This window comes from Neophocaena asiaeorientalis, unplaced genomic scaffold (genome assembly GCF_003031525.2).
Source record: "Neophocaena asiaeorientalis asiaeorientalis breed wild unplaced genomic scaffold, Neophocaena_asiaeorientalis_V1.1 scaffold85, whole genome shotgun sequence".
NCBI classification, from domain to species: Eukaryota; Metazoa; Chordata; class Mammalia; order Artiodactyla; family Phocoenidae; genus Neophocaena; species Neophocaena asiaeorientalis.
This window is the reverse complement of record NW_020174301.1, coordinates 4984957-4999675: the sequence shown is the minus strand read 5'-3', so window position 1 is coordinate 4999675 and position 14719 is coordinate 4984957.

Below are 14719 nucleotides of genomic sequence, written 5' to 3'. Positions count from 1 at the left end.
GGCCCAGACCATATTGACCAAGTCAACTAAAGAAAAAAAAATTTAATAGAGCTGTTGCACTGTGCTGGTCTAGCTGGTATTCAGTTTTGTGTGTGACACAGAGCAGCAACGGTCTCATCACTTAGGCAAGGCTGGGGATTTGAGGTTTGAGGACAGGAGCTTCGGAACCGCTGCCGTGAGTTGGGCCATTTTACTAAGAAACTAGAATGCGGTGGGAGGAAAACATCTTTCAAAACATCTTTGACCTCCACTGCATTATCAAACTTTAAGCAAAGGAAATCTTAAGGATTTCAATTTACTTGTTATCCTCACCACCAAGATTTGGGGCTTGCCAGAAAACACAAGGATATATTTATACTCACAATGGTCTCTCCGACCGTAGCCATCCTACTATGTGTCTGCCAAGCCTGGTGCTTTAGTCCACATGGGCTGCTATAACAGACCACCAGAGATTGGGTACCTTGAACGGCAAACAGTTATTTCTCACAGTTCTGGAAGCTGGAAGTCCAAGATCAAGGTGCTGGCAGATTCAGTGTCTGGCAAGAAACCTCTTGGCTTTGTAGACAGCCGTCTTCTCGTTGAGTCCTCACATGGTGAGAGAAGAGAGGAAGTAATCTCTCTGACATCTCTTCTTATAAGGGAACTAATTCCATCATGAGGGCTCCACCTTCATGATCAAATTACCTCCCAAAAGCCCTGCCTCCTAATTCCATCCCCTTGGGTGTTAGGATTTCAATCTAAGAATTTGGGGAGGACACAAACATGCAGTCCGTCATACCTGCCCAGGGGCCCGTTGCCCTGGCATTCATGTGGACCCTCTCCTGGAAGCCAGAAACAGTTTATTCTCAAGGCAACTGGCAGGTTAGTTGGCTACTGTGGAAGACGGGTCCGGAGGCCCCGGCCGGAGGTCTGTGTTCTGCTCACTGTTGACCGCCACCCGCACCAACATCACCACTCGGGTCGTGGTTCCCGCAGCCAGTGCCGATGTTCAGTCAAGGTTATCTTGAGTGCCCTGTGGCGTTTGCCGCCACTGATCATCATTTCATGGGAAGTCAACTCGCTGTGCTGTCGGGTGGTCCCCCTTGCCCGCCCACGGCAGAGCTCACGGACTGCGCTGGGAATCCGAGGCCCTGCCTGCCTGGCCCTGGCTCGCCCACTGCCCCTCCCACCACGCCCACCCTCGAATCTCACCCTCCAGCTCTTCCAAAGCACCTCGAGTTCCCTGAACACACCATGCCCTCCTCCGCCTCTACAGCTTTGCCAACATCATGTCTTCTGTATGACGTCCAGCTCTCCTAGGAGGTGGAGAGACCCGGCCCCGAGGAAAGGAGGTGATGGCAGTGTTGACTATCTGAAATTAGTTGCCCACAGCTCTTTGAAGTTACCATGTGAGTTTCCCATGGGCTCCATCTGCCCTAAATCAAAGACACACCCCAGTTCACAGCCTCTCTAGGAGCCTGCCTCGGTGGGCCCAGCCCAACCTGCCCCAGTAAATTCTTTGCACGCCTATGGGTGAACACCATGTTTCACGCTTTTCAAGTTTTCACTAACACTGCTAGTTTTGCCTGTGTTTCTGCTCCTCAGCTGAACGGTAGTGAGATCTTCTCTGTATTGAGCGCTTTGTGTTAGTTTTACATTAACTGGGTCTCCCAGGACAGCCCTACAAGCAGATAATTGTAGCTCCACTTACACATGTGAGGAAACTAAAGCTCAGAGGCTAATTAAATGTGCCTGACTGTTAAGCGAGCAGCAAAGCTGGTATTACCCAGGTCTGTCCCACTGCAAATCCCATGCTGTTTTCCAGTGTCCCACTGCCTGTGACTTTCTTTTTTATAATTATTTATTTATTTATTTATTTGGCTGAACCTGATCTTAGTTGCGGGATCTTCTTTGCCGTACACAGGATCTTTTAGTTGCTGCATGGGGGATCTAGTTCCCTGATCGAACCCTGGCCCCCCGCATTGGGAGCTCGGAGTCTTAGCCACTGGACCACCAGGGAGGTCCCTGCCTGTGACTTTCTGAAAGCAAGGAATGCATCCCCCATATTCTAAATCTCTGGGGGCACACTGCACAGAGGAGGCTCTCAATGTGAGACTGGCCAGTTCCCTTCAGTCGGCCACGAGCCACAGCACTACCACCAAGGCACGGTTATAAATAGCGGTTGGGGGGCACTCACTAGCTGTGTGTCTCAGGGCCAGTTATTTAACCTCTTTAGGCCTCAGTTTGCTCATCTGTAAAATAGACAAAATAATAAGACCCATCAGAGGATTGTTGCTAAACCATAACACCTGTTCAGCACAGCGCGGGACCTAGCATGTAGTCGTTGGTCGGGAAACTTGAGTGATCTTTATTAAGGGTAATTAGCCACTTAGACTTGAAGAATCCCAAATGCTCTCTGAACCTCAGTTTCCTCATCAGTAAATTAGGAATGAATACCTGCTCTGGCTGTCTTATGGGGTTGTCAGGCCAAATGAAGTAGAGTAGAACTGCTCAGACATAGGAAAGCACTATGTTTACAGATGATATTGGGTAATAGGGGTTTCTGGTACTTGGACAAGGTCTACTACTATTTTATTTTATTATTTTTTTATTTTGTTTTTTTAAAGTATAGTTGATTTACAGTGTTGTGTTAGTTTCAGGTATATAGCAACGTGATTCAGTTATACATACATATATTTTTTTTTTCAGATTCTTTTCCCTTATAGGTTATTACAAAATATTGAGTATAGTTCCCTGTGCTGTACAGTGGGTCCTTGTTGGTTATCTATTTTATATATAGTAGTGTGTATATGTTAATCTCCAACTCCTGATTTAACTCTCCACCCCCCTTTCCCCTTTGGGAAAAGTTTGTTTTCTATGTCTGTGGGTCTGTTTCCATTTTGTATATAAGTTCATTTGTATCTTTTTTTTTTTTTTAGACTCCACATATAAGCGATATCATGTTATTTGTCTCTGTCTGGCTTACTTCACTTAGTATGATAATCTCTAGGTCCATCCATGTTGCTGCAAATGGCATTATTTCATTCTTTTTTATGGCTGAGTAATATTCCATTATATAAATGTGCCACATCTTCTTTATCCATTCATCTGTCGATGGACATTTAGGTTGCTTCCATGTCTTGGCTGTTGTGAATAGCACTGCTATGAACGTTGGGGTGCATGTATCTTTTTGAATTATATTGTTCTCTGGATATATGCCCAGTAGTGGTATTGCAGGATCATATGGTAGTCCTATTTTTAGTTTCTCAAGGAACTTCCATACTGTTCTCCATAGTGGCTACACCAATTTACATTCCCACCAACGGTCTACTACTATTTTAGATAGTTTAATCATTCAAGAATTTTAGTTTTTGTTCTGGGCTTTTTCCCCCTCTAGTCTTTATTATGAATTCTCCAGCATTAAAACAATCCCACAGCTTTTATATGCTTCAATAACAATACTCTCTTGTCCAATAATTATCTATGATTGAGATCCCCTGAAGATGTGATTTTTTTTTTTTTTTTTTGCCACACCACATGGCTTATGGAATCTTAGTTCCCTGACCAGGGATCGAACCCAGGCCCCCTGCAGTAGAAGCTTGGAGTCCTAACCGCTGTACCGCCACAGAATTCCCAAGATGTGCTAATTAATAGTAATAATAACAGTGTTACATAGCAGTTGAGTGTGGGCTATAGCATCAAACTCCCTGGGATTTTTTTTGTTTTGTTTTTATAAATTTATTTATTTATTTATTTTTGGCTGTGTTGGGTCTTCGTTGCTGTGCACGGGCTTTCTCTAGTTGCGGTGAGTGGGGGCTACTCTTCGTTGCAGTGCGCGGGCTTCTCATTGCCGTGGCTTCTCTTGTCGCGGAGCACGGGCTCTAGGCGCGCAGGCTTCAGTAGTTGTGGCACGTGGACTCAGTAGTTGTGGCTCGCGGGCTCTAGAGTTCAGGCTCAGTAGTTGTGGCGCACGGGCTTAGTTGCTCCGCGGCATGTGGGATCTTCCCGGGCCAGGGCTCGAACCCGTGTCCCCTGCATTGGCAGGCGGATTCTTAACCACTGCGCCACCAGGGAAGCCCAAACTCCCTGGGTTTGAGTTCGAGCTCTACCAATAATTAGCTGTGTGACTAGTGTCAGTTTGCCTAACTTCTCTAAGCCTCAATTTCCATTTCTATAAAATAGGAATAGTAATAAAAATACCTACCTCAAAGAGTTATTGTGAGAATCAGGTAGAATAGGACGCGGCATGTTACAAAATGGGCACTCACACATTAGCTTTTATTAATAAAGCAGCTGCCATGTAGTGAGGACTTAACTATTTGCCCAGTTCTGAGGTAAGCATATTACACGCTTTATTTCATGGAGTTCCTTACATCACTTCTACTTTAGAACTGAGGAAACAGACCCAGAGAAACCAAGTGCCTTATATAAGATCTGCCTATTGAGTGGTGGGCCTGGGGTTCAGACCCCATCTCCCCAGTTCCAAGCTCAAAATGTAAGCAAGTATCATGCAGAGAAGGGCTCAGCTGTCCCCACAGGTACTGCAGGAGCCAAGGTGCCAGGCCGCCTACAATGGAAGCGTCCAAATGTGCCAGCTTGGGGGCTCAGCTTTTCCCAAGGAGTTTTAGAGCCGTTGGACCTCGGTGTTTTCTGGGTGGGGAGGATTTCCCCAGCCTGCTCGAGGGATGTTTAGAAACACCAGCTGCAGAAGAGTTGAGACTCATTCCCATGAAAGATGGCTTTGGTTTCAGAAAGATCTTTCCAATGTATGACTCACTTCAAAGCAGCCCAAGGCCGCAGAGGCTGACCTGCCAGTCCTTACAGTATTGGGGGACATTTCTGAGGCTCAAGAAAGCTACCAGTCCTGCTTAGTCCCCCCTGCCCATTTCTGGAAGGGGGCTCCCTCCTCCACCCCACAGAGTCAAACAGCCTTGCCTGGGTGTGTCACCAGCCCCGCCCTGCTGGACATGGCCCATTGTTGGCCGGAAAGCCCTGGGAAGGGTGGGGACTTGGTTTTAGCAGCTTTTGAGAAAGTTCAGGATGGTCAAAGGACTAGTGCCCAAGGCTTCAGGGATCTCAGCCCCAATTTTGAGGACCTGCCTTCACACCCTAAATTCCCTTCTCCCCCCACACCAGCCAGGACTCTGACAAAGAAATGCCCCTTCCACCCTACGGCACTCAGGGAAGTGCTGCGGTAAGCCAGGGCTCTGGAGGAGGGTGTAATATGACCACATTTATTTTAGTTTCCAGTCTCAACTGGATAAAAATGCTCTCCAGAGCCTGTCATTGTACTCAGCACAATAGCAGGCCCTGGAGAGGTTTCTCTGTATTTATTTGTGCTGTCCCCCTGCTGCTGCCTCTTAACTCGGCCCTTCCCATCAGATAAAAAGAAAAATTGGTTTGGGAAAACCTCCCTCCAAAGCAGAGGCTGTTTCTGCTTTGTCCTGAGTATGTTTTACTTGTGGGCCCTCCCAGAGCATCCTGGGATGTTCCCGAAGGCCTAGAGGCAGGGTAGAGCCACCTGGCTTCCAGAACCAGAGCTTCGGAATCAGACTTGAGGGTACATGAGTCCAGATAGTCTAAGAGGAAGATGGATGACGCTGGTCTGATGGCAGCGGCTGACATTCCTTGAGAGCCTCTGGAGTGCCAGGCTCAGGGCTAAGTATTAGTTTGTGTAGATTATTTCATTTCATCGGTGAAAGGTAAACCCAGGACTGGGAGAGGCCCACTAAAAAGTGGATGGGATTCTAGCCCCTTCCCATCACGTCCAACAGCCATATCCCTCCTGAGGCTGTCACAGCTCTCTGGGGTCTCCTCATTTGCACGTGGTTTCTAAGATTTGCCAAAAGGACCATCTTTGCAAAGACTAATCCCAGCCTTTCTCTGCAAGGTGGAGCCTGGCCATGAATAACAACATGTTGCTCGAAACTGCACAGAAAGTGTAAGTTCTTTCATTCCTGCTATTGTCCCAAAGCATATGCTTCTTAATGAAAAGTTAGAAAATGTGGGCAGTTACATTCCCATCAGATAGGAGTAAGAGTCAACTGGATTACCCTGTCTTTCTTTTTCTTCCTTCCTTTCTCCCTCTCTCTCTCTTTCTTTCTTTCTTTCTTCTTTTTTAAATATATAGAACAAATTCTTCCTCCTGCACATAAAAACAAGGTATTTCAGACAACTCGGAGTAAATTGCTAGTATTTATTAATCGTTATTTGAATCAGATGGCTTCCACTGGATGTGGCACTTTCACAAGCATCGCCTCTGAACCTTCCCCCTACCCCCCACCACAGGCAACCTGGGGAAGTGTCATTGCCCTCAGTACACAGATCAGAGCTTGGCTGACCTGTCAAACTCACATGCGGAGATGGGGAAGCGTCAGGATGTGGCCCCAGCTCTAACTGAAAAGCTTATGCTTCATCCACAAGGAGATTCTGATTATGTAGGTCTGGGGAGGGAGCCAGGAAGCTGTGTCCTAAAACAAAATGTCAAAGCTTCCAGATAATTCTGATGATCAACCAAGTTTAGGAACCCCTGGCCCACGCTGCATGGCCTCAGGTCAAGAGTGGAGCTGGTCTGTGACTCACCCAGCATCCACTGCCAGGCCTTGCAAGACTGCATCACCCTAACACATGCGACCAGGAGTCAGACCAAGGCCTTGGAAGTCTGCCCTTGCAAATAGGCCTGCAGCCTCCAGAGGCCTCCCTAAGAAATCACTGGCACCGTCCTTCACACAACAGGGTGTCTAGCTCTCTGAATCAGAGTCTGCTCAGATGTCACCTCATTCTCAAGGAGATGAAGGAGATTGTCTCCATTTACAGAAAGAAGCATGAGATGAGAGAGGACGGGTCAGGTGCCTAGTTGCTTAAAGGAAAAACAATCCACTGGCATCTCCACCTCCCTTTCTCCTCTCACAACCTTGAGAAACGTCTGAAGGTTGAAAACATGGCCTAGAAATCCTGTTATTCTACCAGACAACTTATTTTTTTCCCCCAATGTGCTCACTGTTTTTTCAGTCTATTGTTTGCTGGAAGGGTGGGTATAAAAAACTCTAGTCCTAAGTTTTCTGTTGAGACAGTTACTCCAGGGAAATTTGGAAACTGTCTTCAGGGCCTGGCTGGGGAGAGAGTAAGACCGAGGAAGCCAGGAGTTATGTCTGCAAACTCTTCTTTTACATAAACGTGGTTGTTTTTATTTTTGAAGCCTTATATATGAAAGCATCTGCAGTGAGTTGAAATAATGTCCCTCAAAAGATATGTCCACCCAGAACCTTAGAATATGCCCTTATTTGGAATTAGGGTCTTTGCAGATGTAATTCAGGCAAGGATCTGGAGATAAGACCATCCTAGATTCAGGTGGGCCCTAAATCTCACCACGCATGTCCTTATATGATACTCAAAAGGAGAGACACAGAGATAGACACAAAAATGAAGGCCATATGAAGGCAAAGGCAAAGATCAGAGTTGTGTTACCATAAGCCAAGGAGCCACCGGGATCTGGAAGAGGCAAGGAAGGGTCCTCTCCTAGCACCTTCAGCAGGAGCATGGCCCTGCCTGCACCTTGATTTTAGACTTCTGGACTCTACAACGATGAGAGAATGAATTTCTGTTGTCTTAAGCCATCCAGTTTCTGGTTATTTGTTATGGCAGCCCTAAGAAATGAATACTGCATTTTTATCAGTGAAAAAAGGTCTCGTGACTCCTCAGCAAGGTGGAACAGGCAGGGGTCTAAGCCAGATGCCCTAGGGCCCCAGGGCACTTTGATGCCACTGACCAGGTATGGAGAGACAAGGCCTACTTCTCCAACACCAGCGAGGCAGATAAGCGTCTGATTTTTCTCTTCCTAGAAAAGAAGATCAACGTTTGCCTGGCTATCAGTTGACTCGCCTAGCAGGCCTCAATGGCCCAACGTAGTTAGAATGTTTTCAGCTGGTAAGCCCGAAGCAGGCAGAATCCACCAGAGGGGATGGAGCCCCTCTGGGCAGAACTGAGGGGGCCAGTCAGGTGGCAGCATGTCTCCTCCTCCCTCAGGGGACTTTGCTCTTTAGGATGAGCCTAGCCCCGGGCTGGGCTAGAAGCGGAGCACACGTTGATGTAAATGTCCACCTGCCAGCGTGCAGGGGCAAAGGGACCTGTGAGTTCGTCTCTCCCCTGGGGTCATCAGGGACCCCCTGTGCCTCATGAACTCCTTTAGTCCAGAGCCGCTACCCAGCAGCACGACCTGGACAAGGTACTCCTGCCTCAGGTTCTGCCTCTCCATAGCGAGGAGGAAGACGCTGCTTGTTCCGGGAGATGCTGAGAGGATTAGGTGAGTTCATGCAGGAGGTACGCTCAAAACAGGCCCGTGCTAACACCCAATAAAGGTTAGCAAAATACTATTACTGTTAGTATCATTAGTATTTAGTACTGGGTGTTATTACCATGACAGGGAAAGAGCCCATACGTTAGTGATTTAAAACTTGAATGAAAATGTCTATATCCCAGGAGTTTATTAAGAATGCAAATCCCCAGGCCTCACCACCAGAGAGATTTAATGGGGGACCGAGTAACTTCTCTGTGTGTGTGTGTGTGTAAGAGAGAGAGAGAGAAGAAAGGAAGGAGAGAGAGAAGAAAGGAAGGAGGGAGAGAAGGAAGGAAGGAAGGGAGGGAGGGGAGATTATTAACAAACCTGTCAAGTGATTCTAGGACTGGTGGTTCACAAATTATAATTTTTAAAAACATTGCCCAAATTAGGTTGTTCCCTAGAACTATGAAGTTTATTTTAATTATTAATCACTAGGAGGGAACTAGGTTTGCTTTAAAACTAAAATTGAAAAAAAAAAAAAAAACTAAAATTGAAATCTTGACATCTCATTTCCATTTTCTGTAATTGGTTACTTTTAAACAATGCAAAATGCCAAGGTCATAAAATTTATTTTAATGAGTCTTTTCCTGCCTCTAGAATGTGCTTAAGTTCAAATCACTAAGCTTTAAACTCACGATTTCTCAACCTACGTAATTTAAAAAGAAAAACAACAACAACACAGTATTTAAATAGATTTTTTTTTTTTCTAGCCTGGGATGAAATATTCTGTCAAAGCATCAAAGTTCTTTAAGATCTTTCCAGAGATGAGAATGGATTTGTCCTTCCTAAGTTACTGTGTCCCCTTTGCCGGAACACATGAGCAGAGGCACAGGGGGAATCTAACTGCCACCCCAGCACACCTGACAAAAGGTGAGGCCTTTGGCGGGTGATGAGGGCAGAGCCCTCATGGGATTAGTGTCCTTACATTGGGTTGGCGAGAAAGTGCGTTCGGATTTTCCGTAACATCTTATGGAAAAACCCGAACGAGCTTTTTGGCCAGCCCAATAAAAGCGGCTCCAGCAAGATCCCTCAGCCCCTTACACCTTGTGAGGTTAGAAGGAGAAGTCTGCAACCTGGGTGAGGCCCTCATCCCACCGTGCTGGCACCTCAGTCTCAGATCACCAGCCTCCAGAACTGACCGAAATAAATTTCCGTTGTTTGTAAGCCACCCAGTTCATGATATTTTTCTTATAACAGCCTGAGACAGTCAGAAAGTCACCTTCCAGACAAACTGGGTTTTTCCTTCAGTCTTTGAGTCTGCAAACCTTGAATGGGGAAAGTCCCCTTCCCTTCTGTCTAGGTAGCCACAAAGTGGGTGTTCCCTGAAAACTCTTTCCTGTTGGGGGGGAAAAGTGCAACTAGAAGGAAAAATAGAGGGAAAACGAGAGACAAGTAGCCCTGCAAGTAAAAAGACCTTTGTCTTTTTACATCTGGCCTCACTTGAACTCAAGGTAGAACGTCTGCCACGTGGGGGGACTGACACATTATTTCTCTATCATACTTTCTACCTGAATGTGTTTCAGATTTTGAAAACATCCCATCAGAGCACTTTGCTTGGTTGTACAACTCTGTATTCCTGCTTACTGGGTGATGTCATAAGCATCACATAGGATGAAGTACCCTTCTGGAGGTCTGGGCCACCAGGAGGCATTCCAGCATCTGGCGCACAGTAGGTGCACAGCATACAGTCAGTGCTGATTAAATGACTAGAAATGATTTTTCCTAGTTGTGCTAATTCTCCTTCATTCTCGGTGGGCTAGGCAGCCTAAAGCCCTTCGAATATCTCATGTTTAAAATGTCAGTAACATGTATTCAGTACCTAAAGTGAAAGACATGATGCTTGGTGTTATGGAAAACATGAACATGAATAAAATAAGGGGTGGGGACTGGGGTGAGCCAGGTGAGGTGCCGAGGGCTCACAATTTAAGGAGAGCTCATTCTCAGGGTCATGCAAATATTGACATTTAGAAAACACAATCCCTGCCCTCAAGGAGCTGAAAGGCTGGAGAGCAATGTGGGCAAGCATATCGTAGGTTAGATTTGGGACCTAAAGCAGATGAAAAAGTTCATGAGATAAAAGAGAAATCAAATGGACCAAGGACCTAAATGTAAAAACCCTAAACCTACAAATTTTCTAGAAGAAAACATAGGGGAAATTTTTCATGACCTTGAGTTAGGCAAAGACTTCTTATATATGATACCAAAAGCATGATTCGTAAAATTTAAAAAGTGATAAATTGGTCTTCATCAAAAGTAAGAACTTCTGCTCTTTGAAAGATATAAAGAGAATGAAAAAACAAGCCTCAGATGGGAAAAAATATTTGCAAATCACATATCTCATAAAGTACTGGAGTCTATGTGAAGAATTCTCACTACCAAGTGCTGGTGAGGATGCAGGGCGACTGGGCTCTTGGACACCACTGGCGGGGATGCAGAATGATACAACTGCTTTGGAAAACAGTTTGACAGTTCCTTAAAAGTTAAACATACATTGATCTTACGATATCACAGTCCGGCTCCTAGGTCTTTATCCAAGTATAACCAAAACCTTGGCTCACACAAAACCTGTACATGAGTGTTTATACTGCCATGGTTCACATTGCCTAAAGCTAGAAACATCCCAAATGTTCTTTAACTGAGGAATGGATAAACAAACTGTAGTTCTTCCATACAACGGAATAGTGCTCGGCAATAAAAAGGAACAAGCTCTCACGATGACATAGGTGAAGCACAAATGCGTGAGCTAAGTGGAAGAAAAGCCAGAATCAAAAAGCTACAGATGTATGATTAGATTTACATGAGATTCCGGAAAAGGCAAAACGATAGGGATAGAAAGCCACAAATCAGAGGTTTCATGGGAATAGGGGAGGCGGAGGGTTGACTACAAAGGAGCACATGGAAATTCTGGGAGGTGATGAAATGTTCTGTGTCTTAATTGTGGTGGTGATCGTGTGACTGTATACATTTATCAAAACCCATGGAACTGCACACCAAAAAGGCTGAATTTTCTGTAAGTAAATTATACCTTAATTAAAAATTTGTAAAAAAATTATAATAATAAAAGCAGTTCAAGTCAACACATTTTTATTGCCAATACTAGTGTACTGGGATCTGTGAGACGTTATAAAAGAAATGTGACATATATCCAATCTTGAGAGGTTTACAGTCTTGCTATAAAGTTGAGCACTTGAGATAAAACAGGGAGCAAACAGACATTAATCAAGTAACCCTACACGTATAAATAGAGGGGTATGAGTGTGTAAAGAACGAATGGCCTGAGACTTCCCTGGTGGTCCAGTGGTTAAGGATCCCACTCCCAACGCAGGGGGTGTGGGTTCGATCCTTGGTCGGAAAACTAAGATCCCACATGCCATGGGGCCACTGAGCCCACAAACCACAACTCCTGAGCTCGTCTGCCTCAACTAGAGCCCGTGTGCCACAAACTACAGAGCCCACGCGCCCTGAAGCCTGTGCACCGCAACTAGAGAGAAGCCCGGGCGCCGCAGCAAAGAGCCTGCATGCCACAGCTGAGACCCGACGCAGCCAAAAAAAAAAAAAGTTAATGGCCTGATTGATTCTAAAACATCTGCAAAGCATGCTCTGAGGAATGCTTGTATTTGAATTGCAACTGGACTGGATGTGGGCTGCAGTGGGGTGGAGGATGGAGGAGCTGAGGGTGCATACAGGATGACTGCCAAGCTTCTGTATTGTGCAACAGGAGAGGTGGTGGAACCTGCAGTGGACTTTGGAAGAGGAGCAGGTTTGGGGCGGAGAGGAGAGCATGAGCTCAACATATGAAAGGGTTGAACCATGAGAGCAACACCTGATTGGGGGCATAACTAGGCAGTGCACCCAACAGAAATGAAAATGTGCGTGCATGCAAAACCTTGTACATGGATATTTATAGCAGCATTATTCATAATAGACCAATGTCCAACAACTGGTGAATGAATAAAATGTGATTTAGCCATACAGTGGAATATTATTTGTCAATACAAAGGAATAAATACTGATACCTGCTACAACAGGGATGAAACTTGAAAATATTATGCTAAGTGAAAGAAGCCAGGCCCAAAAGACTATGGAATGGAATGGTCTTTGGAAATATTAAATAATTCCATTTATATGCCATTTCCAGAACAGGCAAATCTATAGAGTCAGAAGACAGATTAGTGGTTGCCTAAGGCTGGGGAAGTGGGGAGAACGGGATGACTGCTAATGGGTGTAAGGTTTCCTCTTAGGGTGATAAAGATGTTCTGAAGTTAATTGTGGTGATGGGTGCACGACTCCGTTAACATAGTAGAAACCATTAAATTGTACACTTTAGTGGGTGATTGCATGGCATGTCAATTATATCTCAATAAAAGTGTTCTTTTAAAGGAAGAAGATAATCTGGATTAAGATGTTTTTAGATGTTCTCTTTAGAATATTGAAATCTAGAAATCACTCCGATACCTCCGTGGGAGAATGATTATAAAAATAACGACAAGTCAGTAAGTTGGAATTCTACACAACAATTAAAAATACATGCAATGACAAAGAAGGGCAATTAATTTGAAAAGATGTGAACAGAGTTTTATTTTTATTGTAAAAAACAAAAGCTATGTAGTGGAGAAAGATGCGGTCGATTTTGGAGAAGAGTGAGATCCAGCCAAGTGTCCAGCTGGAGATGCAGAAGGATGGGAGATTGGAGATGGTGGAAATCAAGAGCGAGGGCAGTGTGCCTCCATAGCTCTGTCATGAGAGGCTCAGAAGTGGCTGTGTTGGCTTTTAACCCAGTGGGAAGTGGGCAAGAAGCTTGGGCAGGTGGGATGTACGTTTATGGCTTAGATTGAGGGCATCGAATTTGGTTCTATGCACACGAAGGAAAGCGTTTGTTGAAAAACAACGTTCTAAGCTCTTAGTTCTTTCCTTTGCCTTTTACTCCTCCACCCACCCCCCGAGACCTGAGCACTTGCTAAATGTACCCACTACCCATTTTTGAGGATTCACTCAATAGCCGATGTTATGCGAAGTTTTTTGTGTGCTTCATCTTGTAGAATACTTACAACATGTTCATGAAGTAGGTATTATTATTATCCCCATTTTACAGAGAAAGAACCATGCCCAGTGTCACACTGATCGTAAACGATGGAGGTGGGATAACTAGGACACGCTGGCCCTTCAGTCTGAAGGACTGAGTCTCAAGACGTGACCCAGCTCAGGAAAATCTTTCTCCCAGCCTCCCAAGCTCTCCCACTTTTACAACCCCCCCGGAGGTGGCCCATCTGTTGGGCAGACCACAGATTCTAAGACACTCACCACTTCGATGTTCCCAGGTGTTGTCTGAATTGAGTGACAATATTTGTGTGAGGTAGGATGTGAATCCTACCAAGAGCCGTCAGGTCAATGGGGCAGATCCAAGAGCAAATCCGCAAGTCAAACCCACTGGCAGCTTCATTCTCTGAACCGTCCAAGTTAGTTCATCTTTATGTGTTAACAGGTTACTCCTTTGCTGAGGAAACTGCTCCTCAAATGCATTAAAAAAAAAAAAAAAAAAAAAAAGATTGTTGTTTCTTGCCATCTGGGAACTGCCTGTTTGCCTGTTCTTGGCTCCAAACCCCACCCCCCAGGCCCTTCTGCTTGGGGGCCTTCCGTAAACATTACTTGAATTACACTAAAAATTCTAATCGAGTGACAGAATGAGATCCCCAGACACTGACCAATTGTAGTGGCCTGGTTTCAAATGCTCTGCCCTGGTGGAGACTCCTCTATAAACGATTCCCATTTACATTCTCTCAGTTGTTTCTGCCAGAAGAAATGGTGGCTACCTGAGGCTGTTTCCAAAAGGAAGTTGGGAAGCCGCTTTACTACTTCCTCCTCTCTCTATCCCCTCTCTCCTCTCCTGTCTTTGCCTCTCCCTCGCCCTGAAGTATTTTGATCCTGGAAGAAAATCAAGTACAACTGTGTGATCCAGCAGGGGCACTGAAGCGAGCTCATTGTGACTCAGTGTTCGAGATCCTCAGAGACCGGTCGTGACCCCAGGTGCAGGATAAACTCGCCTTGAAGATTTTGTTCCAGAATTTACCAATGTGAAATTTTCTAGACACTTTATTGTGGGCCCCAAAAGATGTCAGAATAATAGGCAGCCATCAGCAGAGAAAGGGGAACCTCATTTCCTCGGTTTGGCTAACTGTGGGAAAGGGCAGCTTCTTGCATACTTGGCCACTCAATCTGTAGTCCTGGACCAGCGGCATCGACATTGCCTGGAAGCTTGTCAGAAACGCAAACTCTCTGGTCCCACTCCAGACCTTCCAAATCAGAAGCTGAGTGTTAAGATCCCCTGGTGATTCCTATACCTGTTAATGTCTAAGAAGTACTGACTTAGTAGATAAGGCTTTTTTGCCAGTGCTGATGGAGACT